The sequence below is a fragment of the Taudactylus pleione genome, unplaced genomic scaffold (assembly GCF_031769625.1).
Source record: "Taudactylus pleione unplaced genomic scaffold, aTauple2 ptg000082l, whole genome shotgun sequence".
Classification (NCBI taxonomy): Eukaryota; Metazoa; Chordata; class Amphibia; order Anura; family Myobatrachidae; genus Taudactylus; species Taudactylus pleione.
In genome coordinates this window covers 4,518,958-4,541,458 of record NW_028284484.1, presented here as the reverse complement: position 1 = coordinate 4,541,458, position 22,501 = coordinate 4,518,958, and the positions used below count along the sequence as shown (strand labels likewise).

At 43.1% G+C, this 22,501-nt stretch overlaps 1 protein-coding gene across 1 annotated transcript in view; it reads left to right on the top strand.

Annotated features, from left to right (window-relative positions):
* Positions 1–4,221: 4,221 nt before the first annotated feature.
* Positions 4,222–22,501, top strand: part of LOC148532179 (1-phosphatidylinositol 4,5-bisphosphate phosphodiesterase eta-2-like) — a 695,515-nt gene continuing 677,235 nt past the window's right edge. The window contains exon 1 of the mRNA XM_088468220.1: positions 4,222–4,302. The gene's annotated coding sequence lies outside the window, so the exon portion shown is untranslated. The remainder of the gene's footprint in view (positions 4,303–22,501) is intronic.

Here is a 22,501-nt window from a genome sequence, read left to right as displayed (position 1 = left end):
TGAGTTGCTACCTGCCTATACCATGTAAGAGATGTAATACTGTGCATAAGTGTGAAACCTGACATGAGTATTTTTGTGTGTGTGTGTATGTGTATATATATATATATATATATATACATACACACATATATATAATATATGTGGGAATAGTGAAAAAGAGAAGCGCCTACTAGTGTCAGAAAATTAATTTAAACATAAAAGTGCAAAAATGATGATAAAGGATCTACTACTTATCTGGTGGAAAATTCTTCGATCATATGACCACCAAGATAACATATGTAAAAAAAAAAAAACAAAGAAAAGAGAAAAGCAACATAGTGTGTACCATTCAGCACTGTAGGGTTCTTCTGAACACAAAAATGGACAATTTAAACCTTTGTAGGGATCATACCAGTCCCACAAAATTTAACCTTTTTCCAGGATCATATATAGGTTTAAAAGCAAAATTTAATAATACAGTGGGGAAAAAAATGGTAGAAAAACACACCTACAAGACACAGATAATAAAAGCTTATCTGTCCATATAGGAGGAGTCAAGATGCAGCATTCCCTTTCGTAAGGAGGGGGTCTGGCCATATTTCCCTGAGTTAGCCATGCCCCTCCCATTATTGATCCCCGGAAGAGCTGTTGATGGACCATGGGGTGTGGACATAATGACATGAACACAACATCATGCCCCCTCACTGACTACTCCTGCCACCCCACAACCCCTGCCTCACCGACCTGGCTGCCCCCAGTAGTCAGTAAGTATGCACTGACCTGTGCAAAGGTTTTTTTGGTAATGCATGCATGTTCCTTCCCTCCTGCTGCAGGCAGCTCTGCCTCTGCATCTCTACACAGGAAGTGCTCTCATTTTGCCAAGTTGCTGATGGTGAATGGGCGGTGCTTCGAGTGGTTGAGGTGGAGCTTTGGAAAGCTGGGGGCGGAATTTTGCGCATCCTGCATGACGGGCAGAGCTTCGGTAAACGGGGACTTTGAGGAGTATGGCTTCAGTGGGTGGGCTTCTGGTTGGTGGGTGCTGGGGGACATTTGAGCGGGCAAAGCTAATGGGCAGGGCTTCTGTAGGAGATCCTCAGGTAAATGTTCAATGTTTCGGGCACCCGTCGGGATGGGCGGAGCTTTTGAATTGTCCAGGGTTGAATAGGCTGGGGACTGGGTTCTCCTGATGTCCGCACTCTGCTGGTGGTGACAGGAAAAAATATATATTTTCTGTCAGCACTGTCTGCATGCTGTGGGCCTATTTTCATTGGGGGCCTGGAGCTGTAGCTCCACCCGCCCATTGTTAATCCGACCCAGGTCTTCCCTTAGTTGCATAGTGGATACACACCTTAAGGTCAGACCTGCTGTAATTGTGCGTGAGGTGCTGATGTTACTCAATGTTCCCGATGTATACACAGGACTGCAAGGTATTAAGGATGTTGGATAGCGTTAGTGGGTGTCTCTATGCTGGAGGTGCGACGGCATTGCGATAGCATTCTTTAGCATATTTTTGCAGAGGGGCTGCATGCGTAATTGCAGCTGCGATCACAACAGCGATCCGTAGTGAATCAGGCCCTGTGCATGCACCAACTTGCGGATCGGGCGAGAACATAATGCTTGGATGTGCACCCAGCCTTAGCATATACTTTTTTATTGAATTAGACTGTGCTCAAGTGATTAATTAATCAATGTAAAAAGCTTGTTTATATCAATTAACTAATTGAGCCAAGTATAATTCATTCAGAAAGCCAGAGCAGGATGAAATAAGTCAGGTTGCCATCTATATGCCTGGAGGCAGCAAGAAGTACAATGTTAGTATGAATATGTCTACAAGCAGACAGACCACATACTTGCTGGTTGGTTTAGTTTAGCCATTCGGAGCTGTTCCATACTTATATTGCTATTTTTTTCTCACTTTTCCCCCCTGTTATTTTACTTCCTTATAGCATTTTATTATATCCACTACAATACAGTTTAATATGTTTAGAAAGTTCCATGATTCAGCATGCATGAAATACAGTAACTTGTAGAAGACATACAGGCAGAGGTGTATTAAGACAGAAGTGGGCCCATGTGCAGTCTCTCTCACCAGTGGCGCAAGTGAGTAAACTCTAGCCCTTGCCAGAGTCTACTACGCTTGTGCAGGTCTCTGGGAAAATGGTTGCTGCACCCAGAGCCGGCCCTAACTAATTTGGTGCAAGATTTTGGCTGGTGCCCCCTAGCAGATAATCCTACTACTAGGAGCATATTAACAGAGGAGAGGGTCCGTGTTCACTCACCCTCCGGGGCCCCCTCCTCTCTCTCTGGCGGCTGCAGTGCTGACAGGGGCTCAATAGACTCCAGGCACTAATCCGTGCCCGGAGTCTACTGCACATGCGCAGAACACAGGGAAAAAATGGCGTGGTAGCCATTTTCCCAGCCACTTTACTACTGCGAATGCGCAGAACGCCGGGAAAATGGCCGTGCCAGCCATTTCCCAGGTGTTTTGTATAGTGCCTCTCCAGACAATGTGGGACTTTGGAGAGGTAAGTATTAGAAAGTATGGGTGCAGGGTGTGCGGTGTGGGCCCCCCTGGACCCATTATAGATACGCCCCTGCCTACCGCACTACACTCTACAGACACTCTCCCCCCACCTCTTTAAACATGGTACTCAGTTTTCACTTACCTATAAGGCCTCATTAATATGGCCGGCTCTGATTGCGCCCATACTTGCCTACTCTCCCGGGATGTCCTGTGCAGAGTACTGTAATAATGAGTTAGTTTGACTCATTATTAGTACTGCCCGGCTACAGGCCCCTTCATTGTGGCATTTGCTAGGAATGCCTATACCTAGGGCCGGCTCTGGCTGCGCCATTTTCCTGGTGATTTGTGCAGCACTGCATGAGAAGTAAGTATTGAAGAACATGGATGTGCAGTGTAGGCCCCCTAGACCCAGGGACCAATGTGTACTGCACACTCTGCACCCATTATAAACATGCCACTGCATACAGGACCTCATTCTGAGATGGATGTAAATGCAAGTTGTGGCCTTTTTGGCACTTGCGCTTCTATTCGCAATGTGTGTCTGTTTGCACTGATGACTTAGCACTTGTGACGCCCTGCTCCAAGGGGCTGGGACATGTGTTGGAGGGGTCGTGTAGATGTGGCCACAGTACAGTAAGGGTGCCAAGAAGGCTGCCAACAAGCACAAATGTTTGGAAGGAATTGTCGTGCTGGTACTCAAACACTAGTGTAAGTTGTGAGCTGAAGATATGCCCCTAATTCATGACACTATCCACCCCCTATCACCGAACCTGAATCCAAAGTCCCCACTCGGACAGGATAGGTCCGTTCCAGCAGTGCGATGCTTGCCCCATGATTGTTGAATCTAATGAAGCTTCATCCTGTCGTCGTCCAGGTCACAAGTCTTGTGCATATGCACCATTGTTTCACCCATCTAAACTAAAATAGGGGTTACTTTGCCGGCTCTCTACAGAGTGCAGCACAGAGGTGTCATAATATTTCACTAGTATCCTGGACTGTAGTGGTGGGCACCTGGGTGGTCAGGGCCCCTAGGAACCTCAGGGCTCAGTGTCCCCCCTGTACCCCTTGTCACTGAGCCTGGCCCTAGGAATTTACACAAAAAAAACACATTCACAGCAACACAATGACACAACTTTTTTAAATTGTTGCTGTAATGTTTTCCATTGCTACAATAAACATGCACAATATGCCTGGTCCTGCCTCTGTCATGTTTAGCCATAACAGTATACTCCTACCAGTCACTTGATCTGCAAGCTGTTGCTCTTCAGCTGTCCTAGAACTGCTGGGACATGCAGTTCCACAGGTTACCTATATATAGATGGAAGTGATGAGAATAAAAATAAAAAATGCTATAATTTTTTTTTTTATTATTACCTAAATCAATCTTTGGTTTCCGAATGATGGCAAATGGGAATTTGTTATCACTGTAGTCTAGCAAAAAAATGGATATATTAGGAATCAGATATATTTCTGCAGCTTCTAACCTGAAGAACAGGTTTCCTATCCGGATAAAAAAGGTCTTCCTTACAGGAGATGGTAACTCCCTCGTTAGAGCACACTCCCTCCCACATTGAACTTGCTGTTGCCCTGGAGCTGACTTGTTTGAATAGGGGCTGAATTACTGAGCGGAGCTCAGTGTGGGTTGGGAAGCAGGAAAGAAACTTTGTTGTTCTTCAGCTTTCTCCTTGGGATATGTCAGGTTAGAATTTATTATGAAGGATTTATCCTAGCTGGACCTTGTGGAGTTCACCACCAGACGGTGTCCGTGAAGAAGGTCAGACATCTCCATTAGTGGTAATGTATGTGTCTGATATTGCATGGCTCTTTTGTTAGAGTGAAGGGGAATATTGCAGTGTACAGACTGCTAATGTAGCATGCTGGCTTTGCAGCAGTAAATGACATGCAGGGGATTTGCTGCTATTCCTGGTTCTTCCAAAGTCACCGACACTGTTAAAAGTTTCCCGGCATTATCTTATGTCTGTAGCTATCTCTGCCTGTCATTGGCTGAGCAATCAGCCTGTGGACATTACAAATGTATTATTTTTAGATAGTTACCCAGTCAGTGGCTACACATGTATTACCTTCAGATGGTTATTAACGTATTTATACAGCTAGCTATTACTGGGTCTACATATATATTGTTTTCAGATATTTACTAATTCCTGGCTACATGTATTATTTTCATATTCACATACTTATGTGCTATATGCAGACCTTTACATATGACATGGCTTTACATTTCTTCTGTCAGGGACCTATTTACATATCTACACAGATTTTTTTGTTATTGACTGTTTCATATTACATGCCTACTTATTTTATTTTGTACCAGTAACTTATTACATGACTACAGAAGTATTATTTTCTGGCTGTTACATATTACATGCCTACTCATGTTACAGATGTACCCTCATTCACATAGCATTTTTTGAACCACATGAAGTAATTTAGACGCCCTGTCACGGGTAGAGATTTCGCTTTTACTGATGTTTCCATCTTTATTGCATAGTAGTCACATACAAAGTCACCAGGCACACTAGATTAGTATTTTTGTCTCAAAGGAATTGGTATAAAGTCACAGATTAAGCCTAAAGATACCTAGCGTGAGGTATGGTGTGGGTTACTCGTATAGGACCTGTCTTTGGCCTTTTCTTACCCAGCTTGGAGACTGAATCGCGCCTAGTGGAACATGACATTTCAGCGTCAGTAGTCAGTGATAGCCAATGTACCCTTGCATTGTACTTTTGTTGCATTAGTGATGCGCATGAAAAGCCTATTTAAAAAAAAAAGCATTTTGTGGTTTAAGTTGCAAAGTACATGGTGCACAAAAAGGGCTATTTGGCATGATTTGAACAAAGTGTAGTGGACACATCTGTATTTTCTAACAGTGATTTTTTTACATATATAATTTTCAGACAGTTACTATAATATGGCTACTCATATATTATAATTTATTTATAGATATTTATGTATTACATGACTACACCTGTATTATTTCTGACAGTTACATATTACATGCTTACTCATTATTTTCTAATAGTGACTTATTACATGGCTACATATGCATTACATGACTACAAATGTATTATTTTATGACACATTGTATAGCTACTCATATTTTTTTAACAGTGATTTATTGCATGGCTACACTTGTATTAATATCAGACAGTTTATAAAATAATTTTCAGATGGTTATTAAGCATTATTTTTTAGACAGTTATTTATAGAAATGTTATTATTACATTGCTAAATATTTTTGATAGTTACAACTACATGGTTACTTATATAGTTACTGATATAGTACAGACATCTACTTTTTAAATTACATATTATTTCAAGGTGGGAAAATTGACATGGCTACACATGTATTATTGATAGATATTAGTTATTTCATGGTTGCGCTTTTATCTTTGATAAATATATATATATATATGGATATATGTAATATTTTCACATAGTTTTCTTTAGCATTTCTGCACATATATACTATTGTTATATAGTTATTTCATGGCTACATATGTATTATTTTCTGATGATGATAATTATTGTTAAAATATGTACACGTTATCCAAATTTATTTTATAGTTTTATTTTCAATCATAATGCTATTTTGTTTGCATGTTTTGCAGGGTTACTGTATGCTCTTTACTTGCCCAAGGCTGATGTTTTTTATACATCAATAATCCTATGGTTAATATTAATGGCTACAATCATGTCCTCCATCTTTTAGTTTTGTGTACAGTACTAGGTGGTCAGATCATCAGTTCCTGATGATTCCCTTTCAGCCTCTAGCAATATCACTGTATCAACATGTTTGTTGCTATATTATTGGTTCATGTGGTTTCTCATTTATTAAATGATATCAAATCCTGCTAAAGGGTATGAGTTCGGTATGCCGGGGGTCGAGATGCCGATTCTTACATTACTGGCGCCATAATACCAACGCCGGTCAGAATCCCAGATTCCTGCTAAAGGGTACAAATATACATGTGAACAAATCATGTGTAATGTTGTGATGCAAGTGGTACAAATGCAAATTTCTGACCTTTCAGGAAAATATTGCATTCAGCACATAAATACTAGGCATCTGGCACTGCGGGGAGGGAGCCGGGCGCCTGCTGGTAACAAAATCTCAGCGGGCACCCGGTAAATAGAGCTTCCCTATGGCGCCGGGGTTAGGTTGGGCAGAACTGGTTCTGTCTCCAAATAGAAGTAATGGAACGCAGTTCCGCCCTGTTCCGGCCCACTTTAACCCCTGATTACGGATGTATGTAAAGTAAGGTGGGCATCCTTATGTTGTGCTGCGACGTCATAGTGATCGCAGAGGATAAGCATATCTTCGCAGTGAGACTGCGTGCGTAATCGCAGCGGTGAACGCACTTGGGAGCCGTACTGAGGGCATGATGCAGCAAGGAATGCACAGGAGAGAAGCACGCACTTGGCCGATGTTTTTGTACTGCGTATGCATCGCACTGCACATGCGCGAGCTACCCGGTGACAGCTGTTAAGAGTACGCAGATCCCTTCAGATGTTGACTGACAGGAAGTGCCGTTTGTGGGTGGTGACGGGTGTGGTCATGTGAAGGCAGGCGTGGCTGTGCGTTGGGACGCCATTTTAGGGGCATCCATAATTAAGCCAGTGTGGCAACGGACACAGTGATGAGACTCGGCGCACACAGGAAGTTGCCAAGATCCTGCGCGAGGTCTGGTCAACCACTATTATGCAAATGTGGTCGATGGTTCTCGATGTTTACACTATCTTGCGTACTGATCAGGCTTTGAGTAAAGGGAGATGGGCAGTTTAATATGGGGCTGGGCGTCTGCATCTTGTGCTGCGGTCTCCGTGCGTATGCATTGATTAGCACATTCTCGCAGCGGCTGGGTGCGTGTGTTTGCTAGCGTGCGTTCCTTGCTGAATCAGGCCCATAGAGGGGATCATGTTACAAACAAATTACATACAATGACATAAACCAGGTAAAGATGCCCTGAACAAATGATCTTACATTCTGAAAAGTGTGGGGAACATTTGATACATAAGGTAGTGTAATAAAAGTTGCAGTTGCTGGTAGGGAAAGTGTGTTTGGCTATTGTAAAGCAGCAGCATTATCAGCCAATAACAATACAGCTGTTTCTGTGCAGCTACCACCAGCGTATTTACCAGGAATGTTTGCGATCACTGCGATTAAAATGTTGAAGTTGGTAGTTCTAATCTACAGCCATGGCCGAAAGTTTTGAGAATGACACAAGTATTGGTTTTCACAAAGTTTGCTGCTACAGTGTTTTTAGACCTTTTTGTCACATGTTACTATGGTATACTGAAGTAAAATTACTAGCATTTCATAAGTGTCAAAGGCTTTTATTGACAATTACATTAAGTTTATGCAAAGAGTCAATATTTGCAGTGTTGACCTACTTTTTCAAGACCTCTGCAATTCACCATGGCATGCTGTCAATCAACTTCTGGGCCACATACTGACTGATGGCCACCCATTCTTGCCTAATCAATGCTTGGAGTTTGTCAGAATTTGTGGGTATTTGTTTATCCACCCGCCACTTGAGGATTGACCACAAGTTCTCAATGGGATTAATTTCTGGGGAGTTTCCTGGTCAATGGACTCAAATATTTTGTTCCCCGAGCCACATAGTTATCACTTTTGCCTTATGGCAAGGTGCTCCATCATGCTGGAAAAGGCATTGTTCGTCACCAATCTGTTCTTGAATGGTTGGGAGAAGTTGCTCTTGGAGAATGTTTTGGTACCATTCTTTATTCATGGCTGTGTTCTTAGGCAAAATTGTGAGTGAGCCCACTCCCTTGGCTGAGAAGTAACCCCACACATGAATGGTCTCAGGATGCTTTATTGTTGGCATGACGCAGGACTGATGGTAGCGCTCACCTTTCCTTCTCCGGACAAACGTTTTCCAGATGCCCAATCTGAAAGGGGATTCATCAGAGAAAATAACTTTACCTCAGTCCTCAGCAGTCCAATCCCTGTACCTTTTGCAGAATATCAGCCTGTCCCTGATGTTTTTCCTGGAAAGAAGTGGCTTCTCTGCTGCCCTTCTTTACACCAGGCCATCCTCCAAAAGTCTTTGCCTGATCTGGTTCTATTAGCCTGGCTACACTTTCATTCCAGGCTGCTCCAGGCTCCACTTCCAGGTTGCTATTCTCTAGCTACTTTCCACAAGCTCTAAAGGTGCGTACACACTAGACAATGGCCCTCATTCAGAGGTGGTCGCAAGAAGCGATCGCTCTCTCTGAATGAGGGCGGCCGCTTCCTTTTTTTAGTGCGGCCTCCTGGTCGCTAGCTAAGCTGTGGGTTACCACCCACAGCTTAGTGACCGACCTGGTTGATGGTCGTGATGGTGAACACCATCGCGACCATCGGGGCTTGCGACGAGACCCTAAGGTTGGGTCTCAGCAACCGCAAGCCCCAGGGAGCTTCCTGCTCTGATCGAGCGGGAAGCTCCCCACTGACATCACTGATGATGACAGTGCGGCCGCCCACAAAACGGTAGGCATTAAGGAATGCTTCCATTTTTGACACCACCTCCCCCGCCCGCCTAAAAAACGGGACGAGCTGTCGATCAACATCGACAGCTGCCCCTTTTGTAGAGAGCTCCGGAGCGAGAGAGTTTCTCTCTCGCTCCGGGGCTTGCGCATGCGCAGTGCGGCCACTGCGCGTGCACAGGGCTAACCATCGGCCCGGTTGCGAGCACATTGGTGCTTGCGACCGGGTCTGAATGAGACCCAATGTGCTCACGATGCGATATCTTGAGCGATTTCCCTTGAACTCTCCTCGAGCTCCCCGCCACTCCAGGAGACGATATGGTGCTAAAAAGTGTCCAATCTGACTAAAGATCAATCTGCACAAAATCTATCTACACAAAATCGTGAATGAGATTGGCAAATCTTGCTCGCAGTAGGCAAGATTTGAAGATGCGATGTACGGCACGGGTACGAGTATCGGCATCTTGATTGTGAGTGGACACTAACGATTTGGACATATTTTACATGATTTGTCGTTCCGATGCCTCGAAATCAGACGAATCGTATAAACTATCGTCTAGTGTATACGCACCTTCACTCTGGAGCTACTAATCATTTTAATTTGTTTTTAGCAGTATTGTCCATTTAAAGTAAATGCAGACCATTGGTTTGAATTGTTTAACCAATGTTATTTGTATATAAATAATAGTTGATCTTTACATTCACATTTCATTGTAAAAAGATGACATAAAAATATTTATCAAATGACTTTTTATTTTTGCATGAAACACAAAATTTTACGCTGTCTGTGGACTTAACTCTCTTTAAGGGGTCTATTCACTGTGTTAATTATCCGGGTCCAAACATACCCGATAATTAACATTCTAACTCAGTGCGAGCGACGGAGCAATTCATCATTGCTCAGGCGTGGAGACAGCTGATTTGAAAATCAGCTGTCTCCCCAAGTTTTTTCACTGCTCCTTTCAGAGCAGTGGATCTTTCCACACAGTGCACATACGTGACCTACAGCAGGCCATTCTTTAAGAGGAAGGTAAGTAGGAGATATCTGTCATACTAGTGTATGGGGACAGCGGGCCATTCTTTAAGAGGAAGGTAAGTAGGAGATATCTGTCATACTAGTGTATGGGGACAGCGGGCCATTCTTTAAGAGGAAGGTAAGTAGGAGATATCTGTCATACTAGTGTATGGGGACAGCGGGCCATTCTTTAAGAGGAAGGTAAGTAGGAGATATCTGTCATACTAGTGTATGGGGACAGCGGGCCATTCTGTAAGAGGAAGGTAAGTAGGAGATATCTGTCATACTAGTGTATGGGGACAGCGGGCCATTCTGTAAGAGGAAGGTAAGTAGGAGATATCTGTGATACTAGTGTATGGGGACAGAGGGCCATTCTGTAAGAGGAAGGTAAGTAGGAGATATCTGTGATACTAGTGTATGGGGACAGCGGGCCATTCTGTAAGAGGAAGGTAAGTAGGAGATATCTGTGATACTAGTGTATGGGGACAGCGGGCCATTCTGTAAGAGGAAGGTAAGTAGGAGATATCTGCGATACTAGTGTATGGGGACAGCGGGCCATTCTGTAAGAGGAAGGTAAGTAGGAGATATCTGTGATACTAGTGTATGGGGACAGCGGGCCATTCTGTAAGAGGAAGGTAAGTAGGAGATATCTGTGATACTAGTGTATGGGGACAGCGGGCCATTCTGTAAGAGGAAGGTAAGTAGGAGATATCTGTGATACTAGTGTACGGGGACAGTGGGCCATTCTGTAAGAGGAAGGTAAGTAGGAGATATCTGCGATACTAGTGTATGGGGACAGCGGGCCATTCTGTAAGAGGAAGGTAAGTAGGAGATATCTGTGATACTAGTGTATGGGGACAGCGGGCCATTCCGCCAGAGGAAGGTAAGTAGGAGATATCTCTGATACTAGTGTATAGGGACAGCGGGCCATTCTGTAAGAGGAAGATAAGTAGAAGATATCTGTGATACTAGTGTATAGGGACAGCGGGCCATTCTGTAAGAGGAAGGTAAGTAGGAGATATCTGTGATATCTCCTGCTTTACCTTCTTGATGAATGGCCCGATAACTTAATTTCTACAATTGCAGGTGAAAATGTTTATTATCACCTGCTTTTGTAGAAATGAAGTGATGACGAATAGACCACGTAATGTAAATATTTGCACAGTGAAACATACAGAACAAGCTGCTTAACATACAGCACTGTGGGACTGATTTAGCAAGGAACGCAATTCTGCTTATACTCACGCAATGTAGTTGCTAATATCAACGGTGATATGTAAATGTTGCATACACAATGCGATCGCAGCCTAACATAAGGATGCCCACTTCCCCTTACTCACATCAGTATACTATGTCAAAATAGCGAAACAATCGGCAACATCGAGTAACATCTGACCCATATGCACAGTTAAGGCAGATCAGACCTCACTCTGGAATTGCTTACTTCAGCGCACGCTATGAGTCCTTAGGCTGTATCTGGTATCACTGTGGATAATTTATACACGCCCCTGCAACGCCGTCCCAACGTATTGGCATGCCTACGTTCGCCCGACCCCCCCTACCCCGTCACCACCCACAAAGGCACTTCCTGTCAATCAGTCCGCCATGGGTCTGCGTATACACTGCAATATCATTCCTGGTCACAGTTGGCGCAGTGGCTAGAAAACTAGTTAGCATAGCAGAAAGGGGATCAGCTGCGATCAACAATGGTTTGCTGGTTTTAGCCTATTCCTCAGAAATTACGAGTAGGTTTATTATTAACGATATTATTTACATTTATTTTTTCGGCAAATATCATGAACTTGTATAATCAAAATAGCAAACTGTAATAAAAAACCCAGGTGCTGAAGAATTAGAAATCTTTTCAGACTCAATGCAGCTCTGAGGTAGTCACTCTCACTGATACACTGAAACCACAATATGAAAATAGGGCAGTTACAGAGTCTTATAGAGCATACACACGGTCAGATTTGTCAGATCTGTCAGATGAACGATTTGAACGATTTTACCAAAGATTTGAACGATTTGACCGATTTTTGACTGCATTAAAATGAATGGAATCGTCCAAGTCTGACTGCAAACACATCAGATGTCAGATATCGTTATCTGACCATCGGAAACGCGCATTGTTCAAATCGTTCATCTGACAGATATGTCAGATATGTCAGATTTTCCTTCAGATATGAACGATTGAACAATTTTTAAATCCTTATCGTTCAGATCTGAAGAAAAATCTGACCGTGTGTATGCACCATAAAAGTAACAATTAGAATCACTCAAATCAATTACAATGTATAAGAAATGTAATATGCAACAAAATTATAAACCATAATAAAATACATTAGAAATACTGGCCCGTATCCAAATAGAGGCGAAAAGTCAGAGAAGTTGCACCTGTCCGACTTTCCGCCTCCTTCGCCTGTTTCAGAGGTGAAAACATTTAAGCAGTGTAAATTGCTTCTTATTAGCGTCTTTGCAAAAGTAGTGAAGAATGGCATAAAGCAGTGTTTTTTGGTGAAAATAAGTAGTGCAGTCAAATTTGGGGTACTTGAAAATGGGTGCTAGCATATTTTAATGTTTCTAACGTAAACTTTTAAAAAATATCAAAAATGCACCTGCTACATGCACCTGCAATCCCAAAAACACCTGATCCATCCTTGCAGACCCCCAAAAAGTCTATTTCGCTAGATTTTATGCTTGTCCCCCCACTTTTTACTTTTACGCCTCAAAAATGAAAGTACTTATTTGAGGTGTTCTTGGTTTTTATTTTGTTTTTGTTTTTGCCAGATTTGGCCTTTGGGGGACTGTCCCAAAGGTTCTGGGACGTTTACCCTTTGCTATTCAAAGGAGATACTTTTTCGCCTATTACATTGCATTGAGTTTCCGCTTAGGCATATTCCGGCTGGAATTGAATTTGGAGATAAGTTCCGAACAGGCGAAAAGCGGCAATAGGCAAAACTTTTTCGCCGATTACGGCTTTTCACCTCTAATTGAATATGGCCCAATGTCTAATATCGGCTGTATCGAAGATCAAACAGATTCAGGTTGAATATCCAAATGCGAATTAAGAAAAATAATGAAAACCCATGGGGAAGCATGTACTCAGCAGCACAATAGGCTTTAGGGATAATGGGCCTGATTCAGCAAGGCAGCTTTGCAATTGCGATCCTTGCAGATATCGTAATGAAAAGGAGGCATCACGCCTCCTGCTGCATTACTTATCCAACCTGCGTTGTCCAATGCAGCATCAGGTTATCTGCGATAACATCGGCCGGCTCAGGTGACCCATGGAGTCATGGAAGCTGGCCGCCGCAGATGAGAGGAAGAGGCCAGGAAATCTCCGTCAGCCGACAGAGCTCCTGGTCTCTTCCCTCCCCCCAATGGCAGCGACATGCCTCCTTTTCGTTAAACGGAGGCCATCGCCGCCACCTCCCTGCCCACAAATGGCAGTAGGCTGTCAATCGATGACACTCTGTTACCAGCCTGCGCAGATTCCCGATCATCGAGAATCTAGCACGCACTGCTGAATAAGGCCTAAAGTTCAATAAATTGTCTCTGGGAAAAACAGCGTGTAGCAGCGTATAAGTTTACCTGCTGGTCCGGTTGCACCTGGACCTGTCTTTAAAATTATCAGGATAAGGCTGTAGCGGTACTAGAATTAGTCCACGTATGGCAGGTTTCTGAGCTCTACCCGACACAGCGGAGAGCAGGAAAATATCACGGAGGAGCCGCTCCATAGTTCCGTGTGATGAAATAGCCAGTAAATCCAGAAACACTGAAGAGTATTTGGTTAGCAGGAGCTGCTCAGCTCTGCCAATATAACACTCGCTTTTAGGATGACAGATATCCCGATCTTTCTTTCTGGCTGGAGCCGAAGGTAATTAGTATCTCATGGGGAAGTATAATGCTTGCACCTACGCATTTCAACGTCCTTCCGACGTCTTTTTCAAGGACATGAAACCTCCCTGATTTGTGCTGGTCCTCACACAACTATTCATCAGCATGTCATAACGAGAATTGGGTGACGGCACGACCTCAGTTATGTGCCCGGTATAAAGCACTCATTATATTTGTACTTCTTCACAGTTGCAGAACTTTTGGTGACTTTCTTATATCTCTGTTTTGTTTACATAAGTTTATAGAATCGCCTATTACTGCAATCAGTGGTGTCAAAACTGTAAGTAATATCATGCTACCTGTGATCTATGGGCTATGTCGTTACTCATGTCCAGTACAGCTTATTATCAGTTATTAGTACGTTTAGAGTACAGACACAAATAAGGAAACACAATTGCAAGAAAAAAAGATTCAGGTGGTGGGTAGTGAGATGTGTGTGATATGTTATCTGGCACGATGACTAAGCTTCTTCTCTGTCACTTTGAAGTGTCCAGAAGCAATATAATGAGATTTACAAAGGGTGATTGCTTGACTATAAAATTAAGTGTGTTCAGTACATTATCTAAGGCTTTGCCGAGCCATGACCTCAGCAGATATCCAGATGTAGTCATGCTATTACTTCAAACTCAGGAACTGAAGACTTCTGGGAGCAAACAGATAATTTACTGATATAGACCTTGATGCTGAGCTAAATTTACCCATGTGTGTGGAGCGTATCTTACGTGTGTTCTCACACTGCGCATGGAGCATACACAAGTAAGCACACTGCAGAGGTGTACGCATTTCATATGTGACTGGAGCAAGCGCAGCGACAGGGGAAAACTACTATTACAACTTCCTGCTATCTGGCATTCCCCTCATCTTATCTATCTTAAGTCACCACTATACATCTGCTATAGCACTTTGCAAATCCCTGCACTGGCTTCTCCAAAATCCAATTCAAATTACTCTCCCTCACCTACGAAGCCCTCAATAACACATACATCTGAAATCTTATCTAAAAATGTTCTCGTTCTCATCCCCCTAGATCTGCCTCTGAGCTGCACCTTTCCTTGTCTCTGGTATCCACCTCTCACTTCCGCCTGCAACCCTTCTCCCGTACTTATGGAATTCACTATAATGCCCCATCAGATATTTATTAGTGCTTGTGTGCCTCCGGCACACGCACTCCCGAAAACGGTATGTGGTTTTGTGATACTGTAAAGCCCCTTACACATTATGCCACACTAAGTGATGCTCCTTATAACACATTGTGCCACACTGTAATGCCCTTATAACACATAATGCCCCTTACAACACATTATGGCACACCGTAATACCCCTTACAACACATTGTGACACTCAGTAATGCCCCTTATAACACATTATGCCACACAGTAATTCCCCTTACACATTATGCCACACTGTAATGTCCTTATAAACTGTATAACACATTATGCCACACCCTAATGCCCTTTATAACACATTAGGCCACACTGTAATGCCCTTATAACACATTATGGCACACTATAATGCCCTTATAACACATTATGGCACACTATAATGCCCCTTGCAACACATTATGCCACACCGTAATGCCCCCTACAAAACATTATGGCACACCGTAATACCCCTTACAACACATTATGCCACACAGTAAGGTACCCTTATAACACATTATGCCACACAGTAATGCCCCTTGTAACATATTTTGCCACACTGTAATGCCCTTATAACACATTATGCCACACCATAATGCCTTTATAACACATTGTCACATAGTAATGCCCCTTACTCATTATGCCACACAATAATGCCCCTTATAACACATTATTATGTCACACAGTAACACCCTTATAACACATTATGCCACACAGTAATGCCCTTATAACACATTATGCCACACAGTAATGCCCCTTACAACACTTTATGGCACACCATAATGTCCCTTAGAACACATTATGCCACACAGTAATGCTCCTTACAACACATTATGGCACACCGTAATGCCCTATACAACACATTATGCCACACAGTAATGCCCCTTATAACACATTATGCCACACAGTAATGCCCCTTACATATTATGCCTCATAATAATGCCCATTATAACATATTATGCCACACAGTAATGCCCTTTATAACACATTATGCCACACTGATACCCCTTATAGCACATTGTGCCACACAGTAATGCCCCTTATACATTATGCCACACAATAATGCCCCTTACACATTATGCCACACTAAGTAATGCCCCTTATAACACATTGTGCCACACTACCTAATGCCCTTATAATACATTATGGTACACTGTAAGGCCCCTTACAACACATTATGGCACACAGTAATGCCCCATACACATTATGCCACAGAAAAATGCCCCTTATAACGCATTATGCCACACAGTAATGCCCATTTTAACACATTATGCCACACTATAATGCCCCTTTTACACATTATTATGCCCCTCCCTCTCCAGCAGCCTGTTACCCAGCCCTCCCATGAGGATAGGAACGCAGAAGGTGGTGATTTGGCATCGCACTGGCAGCAACCCTCGAGACTAGAGACACAGCGCCGCCGTCATTCTGGTGCCAGTCGCGAGCCAATCGGAGGTCGCGGACCGGCAGCCACTGCTGATTGGCTGCAGGTCCACGAGCTCCGATAGGCTCGCGACCGATGCCACATTAGAAGACGGCGGCGCTGGCTGCCAGTGCGACTCAAAATCAACACCCTGCCACCGCACCCCCTCTTAATCAAACCCCCAAGCCAACGGGGTATCTGCAGGGGCAATTGTTACGCCACTGGCTCTGCCTACACTGTGATTTTATGTCCACATTTATTTTATCTACCTTGTTTCTCCTTTTCTTCTGTACTGTCCAGTGCTGCAGAACACTGGGTTGGTTTACAAATCAAAGACAATAAAAATAACAAAAATAATACAGCTGGTTATATAGCATTATTTGCAATTATCCTAATGTCAATTAGCCAAATCAAATCTACTGTTTCCAATAAACAAATAATGTTGTCATTCACATGAGAGATTGTACAGAGGACCTCATTCAAACCCGCTCGCTAGATGCATTTGCTCGCACGATGCGTATGCAAATTTGGGTAAGCAGACGATCGCACGGCAAGGCATTAGCACACCCACTATGTCTTGGCGTGCGATCACTTTGTGTATGCAGATGCCCATCAGCCTGTCTTAAGATGCCCACTTGCACACGTCATCTCCAGGAAGTGTATGCAACCATTGTTACTATCGAGTACCATCGGATGCGATTGCATCGCTTGTGGCTGACCATACCGTACTGCAAGCATTGTGAGCACTTCAGTGTAAAAACCAGCCAGGTGACGTGTACTATGACGCGGTCTATAAATTATGCACGCCTCTGAAATGGCGTTCAGACGCTCAGGCACACCTGTGTTCGCACCTCCACTCACCTGTTTTTAATGGCCAGCCCCTGTCACCACCCACAAACGGTCTCTCTCTGGTCACTCACTCTGCTGGGCTGTCTATGCGCAGCGAGCGAACGCTTCCAGATCTCTTGAACTGGTTCGCGCATTCGTACTGCGATGCGTATGCATGCGCACAATGCGAAAATTCGCGGGCTACGGGCTAATGTATCCTAGCGAGCGGGTCTGAATCAGGTCCAGAGATTCCAAAGAACACAACTGACACTTGCAGGGTTAGTCTTCCGGCTACCGGCTACTGTATAGGTCATGCTTGCTTGGTTTGACTAGCATCAGGCTTCAGATAAGAGAGAAAAGACCTGTGGCATAGTTCAGAGTGATCACAGCCTTGTTCTTTTATAGTTTAGATAGAGCAGTAGGCAGAGGTGAGATTCAGAAAGCTGAGTGTATTTATCAGCAGAAGCACTTACACATACACACACAGGCACACACGCAGACTATGCCAAGAAAAACCTTGATGCTAGGAGATGCACAAAGGCCTCTGTAGGAATGTGTCAGCCATACAAGGGAATAAGGTCCCTCTTATCTATGGCTAAAGTAAATGTATAGTATACTCTGTGACAGAAAATCTTTTTTTTTTTTTAATTGATGGTAAAACAAAATTACAAAAATAGAAAGGAAAAAAAAAAAGATGTGTACAGCAAGCAAATATCTTGTAACAATATTACCAACCTTTGATACGCCGTGCAGTGTGTTTAACATCACAATCTACCCACAAAAGTTTGACATGAGCATTGAATCAATACTGGGTACTGTTATGAATGTTTATGTACTTCACTTCCACTTCCTTTCACATTGATACACAGGACTTGATAGATAACATACTCTGTGCTGCTGTCAAACTTCTAATGCTCTGATTGGCTCCAAATTCTTCTACCACTACTCACTTAATTTCCTGCACAACTGTGTATAATTAAAATAATATAGTAGTTACTGTTTTTAGGTTCCTTTTTATTTCAAACATGACTTTTTAGCCAAGAAAAAAAAGTTATAAAATAGAAAGAGAATGATTTATCTTTATGTAACATTGATTTTTCAGATTTTTGGAAAGGGGTTGAACCTCAGGACATCTTTCTTTCTTTGTTAAGTGGAGCCAATCAGGTGCCACTTTCAATATCTACCTCCCATTTTTTCTAAGTGCCGATGTTGATCTCAGCAATGAACTTCCTTTGGGCCTGATTCAGCAAGGAACGCAGTTGCTAATACGCATGCAATCGGCTGATTGTTGCGTTCTGTGCATGCGTATGCATCGCAGTGCGCGTGTGTGAACTAGCCATTGCGATCAGGACTGCGATCACAGCGGCTATGCAGACCCATCACAGAGTGATTGACAGGAAGTGCCATTTGTGGGTGGTAACGGGAAGGGTGGTCAGCCGAACCCTGGCATGCCAGTGCGTTTGAACGCTGTTGTATGGGCGTGCATAAATTGTCCACTGCGATACCCTACGCAGCCTGAGGCTTCATATTGTGCGCTGAAGTTAGCAATATCTGAGTAAGGTCTGACCTTGTGCAAGTGTGCGTGAGGCTGCGATGGTACTCGATTGTAACGATGCTTTCGCAGTCCTGCTAAACATTACGGATGTGTGTAAGGTAAAGTGGGCGTCCCTATGTAGTGCTGAGATTGCATTGCAATCGCAGTGGATTAGCATACTTTCGTTGTGAGACTTGGAGCATGTCCAAGGGGGAAAGATGCATGGGGTTTATTGTAAGGGGAGAGGGTTGTCCCATGGAGCACCCCTTTTAATAAAGCTGCTTTCAGATTTATGACATTGTGACCTAATTGCAGACTGCATGCTGAATGAAAACGCCTGATCAGCAGCCATTATTCTTTAATGGCAGTTATAATATGGACGGATGGATATCCAGAGAGGGTGCTATGATTTATAATCTTTTACATATAAATACAGGACCACATTCCAGCACTGTTCTGTTGGAGTCTGTCCTTGTAACATCACTGCACTGGACAGACACATGGGCACTTGCATGGATACTTGCAAGTACAGCGGGTTTCTCTAGTTATTTGGCAGATTATATAACTGAATATTAGATGAAGGTTAATATAAAGTAGGTTATAATGTCCATTTATCCAAAGTGACAGTATGGTGACATAATAAACACACTGATATACAGGCAGCTCCCATTAACTGACCTAATTAAGAACCTTTTGTATACGAGCAGCATGTAAAGTTCTTTGTGATTAAACTTCATGCACAGAACCCTTATCCATCCAGAAGCCCCAGAACTTCCATACAGAACTTCCGCTAACTTATGCTTTCCATACAATTGTATAATGCCTTTTATTCAGCATAATTAAGAAAGATTTAGAGTAGCCATACATTAGGTGGCATCATTGGTAAAGTGTAGATTTAACAAATGGGAATGGGGAAGAGGGAAAAGAAATCTCTTGTGGGTGCACACAGGTAATGTAGAAAATATATTGTCACGGCTGCTGACACTTGAGACTCCTGGAGGGAGGCAGGCCTACTAGGCACAATAAACTGGGGTGGTCTTAGGAATGACCTTTTCATGGAACTCAGTAGCACAGGATAAAAGTAAAATAGAATTTATTTACAAAAGAATGATAATCAGCAAGGTCTCATATAAAGTCTCAAACAGCACAGAGATTCATGTATGCAATAATAAGTATAGGAGAAAATCCCCAAATATAGATGCAGTCTTTAACATATAAGAACTAATGTGGTAGAGAACACAGAGTCCAGTATGAGGCTAACACCTCAGGATGACATTAAGGACCTTTGCCAGGGTAGAACCCTGTAGTAATGGAAATCCAGAGCAGAGCGGACCCTGCAGAATAGTATAGTTCCGGGACAGGGCCGTGCCCTGCAGTGCAGTGAGAACCTTGTGGAGTAGTGAAGTCGGAGCAGGGTTAAGCCCTGTAAGACATTGAGATTCCAGGGCAGGGTTGAGCCCTGCAGCGTGGCTAGAGTTTGGAGCGGGGTTGAGCCCCGTGATGCAGAGAGGATTGTAGCGGGGTTGAGCCCGTGATGCGGAGAAGATTGTAGCACGGTTGAACCCTGTGGTGTGGCTAGAGTACGGAGTGGGGTTGAGCCCCGTAATGCGGAGAAGATTGTTACAGGGTTGAGCCCTGTGGTGTGGCTAGAGTATGGAGCGGGGTTGAGCCCCGTGATGTGGAGATGACACTGTAACGGTGCAGTTGACAACTGTAACAAGGATGACTTCAATATCCACAGGAACGAAAAGGCAACAGGTAAAGTGCAGCAAAATGATGAAAGCACAATCATGGAGCAAAAAAGCAATACTTAGACCAGGGGTTCCCAACCACGGTCCTCAAGGCACACTAACGGTCCATGTTTTAAGGATAGCCACACTTGAGCACAGGTGGCTCAATTAGTACTTAAGTTATTTTGATTTGACCACCTGTGCTGAAACATGGATATCACTAAAACCAGGACTGTTAGTGTGCCTTGTGGACCATGGTTGGGAATCACTGACTTAGACAATAGGAATGCTGGTCTCTGTAGTGCAGCGGATAACTGGCATCAGAAGTTCATCTGGAATATAAAAGTCCACAGCAATCCACAGGCATAGCGGGAATCTGGCAGGAGTCCAAGAAAAGACCTGAAAGCAATATTGCACAGACACTGAGACACTGTTAGTAACAGGCTTTATACTAGAGGTCTGTGATCCATAGGAAGTTTCAGAACATGTAACCCAAATTGAATCATGTTTGAAATAATGAGCAATCTAGGAATCCCACAACCTGACGACACCTGGGAAACAGATGATCACACTCTATCCCCTGAATGAGAAGCATGCCAGCAAGCAGGATAGCTCCTCCAATGACCACAATGGAACTTTGGCAAAAGTAGTCTATCTTCATGTACTGAAATAGTTGCAGTCCTGACATATATGTTCTAAAACATAACTTTTAATAATGAATTGAAATAAAAAAATTTAATCCTATCCAGCATAAGGCACATGAGAAGCAAGCAAAATCATAATAAAATAAAAAGTGTGCAAGAAAATAAAGATGTGATTTAAAAACTGTTACCCGGTGTCTATTTATGATAATAGATTATTAAGTGCCACATACATCATTAATAATGCTCCGTTATTTTGTTAAGGGGATATCAATTGAGCATAAGAAGCAACAGAGATTGTTATGATTCATATGTGTCCAGTTGATTCTATGTCATATATTAACTACATAAGTAACTCTTTAGTTAACCACAACAATTTAAAAGGGATAAAAATGGTTTGCAAAGTAATACACTTTAGATCCCTTATTGAGCTTGCTATCTTATAACTGTTAAATCCTGACACAGTGTTATTGTCACAATTGCCTACAATAACTCCAGTGTCTAATAATCTCTGCAAAACAGAACTGATTGATATAGACACCTTATATATTGTTAAATCGTCGATGCATAAATTGCATTTCTTAAATGTCAGTTTGCCACATATAGCACCTGTCTCACCAGTGCTGATAGTATTGGTGTAACTAGATATTACTGGGATATATCTATTTAACTTAAATATTTACAATGTATATGAATAGCGGTTCACTAGTCACACCGCTTCCTTATCAGATTGCCTGACACATGGAGTAACACATAGATTAATAATTTATTGTTTCATCGTCCCTAGTGAGTCAGAATATATATTGAGAGTCATCCTAAAGCATATAGATGACAATATGATGTTGTAGCACTGTTGCAGATAATTTATTTGCTAATACATTAAAGACATCGGCAACACTGCCGACGTGCGTTTCGCTACTTCGTAGCTTTCTCACAATTCGGATGCTGGGCGACAAAATCTCAATGTCTGAATCCCCAACCACGGGCAGAGTGGGAATCCTGACGGTTTGAGATTGAGATCCCGATGCCTGAATCCCAACAGCCGGCATCCCGAATATTGGTATAACGGTTAAGTATACTCTTATGCGTCGGGGGGGGGTATAGGGTTAGGCTGTGGACAGGGGAAGATAGATTTAGGCACCATGGGGGATCTTAGGGTTAGGAACTAAGGGGGAAGGGTTAGGTTTAGGCACTAGGGGGGAGCGTTAAGTTTAGGCACTAATGGAGAGGGTGCGCGGGGAGAGTTAGGGTGCAGGAGGGGAGGGTTAGGGGGTGAAGGGGGAG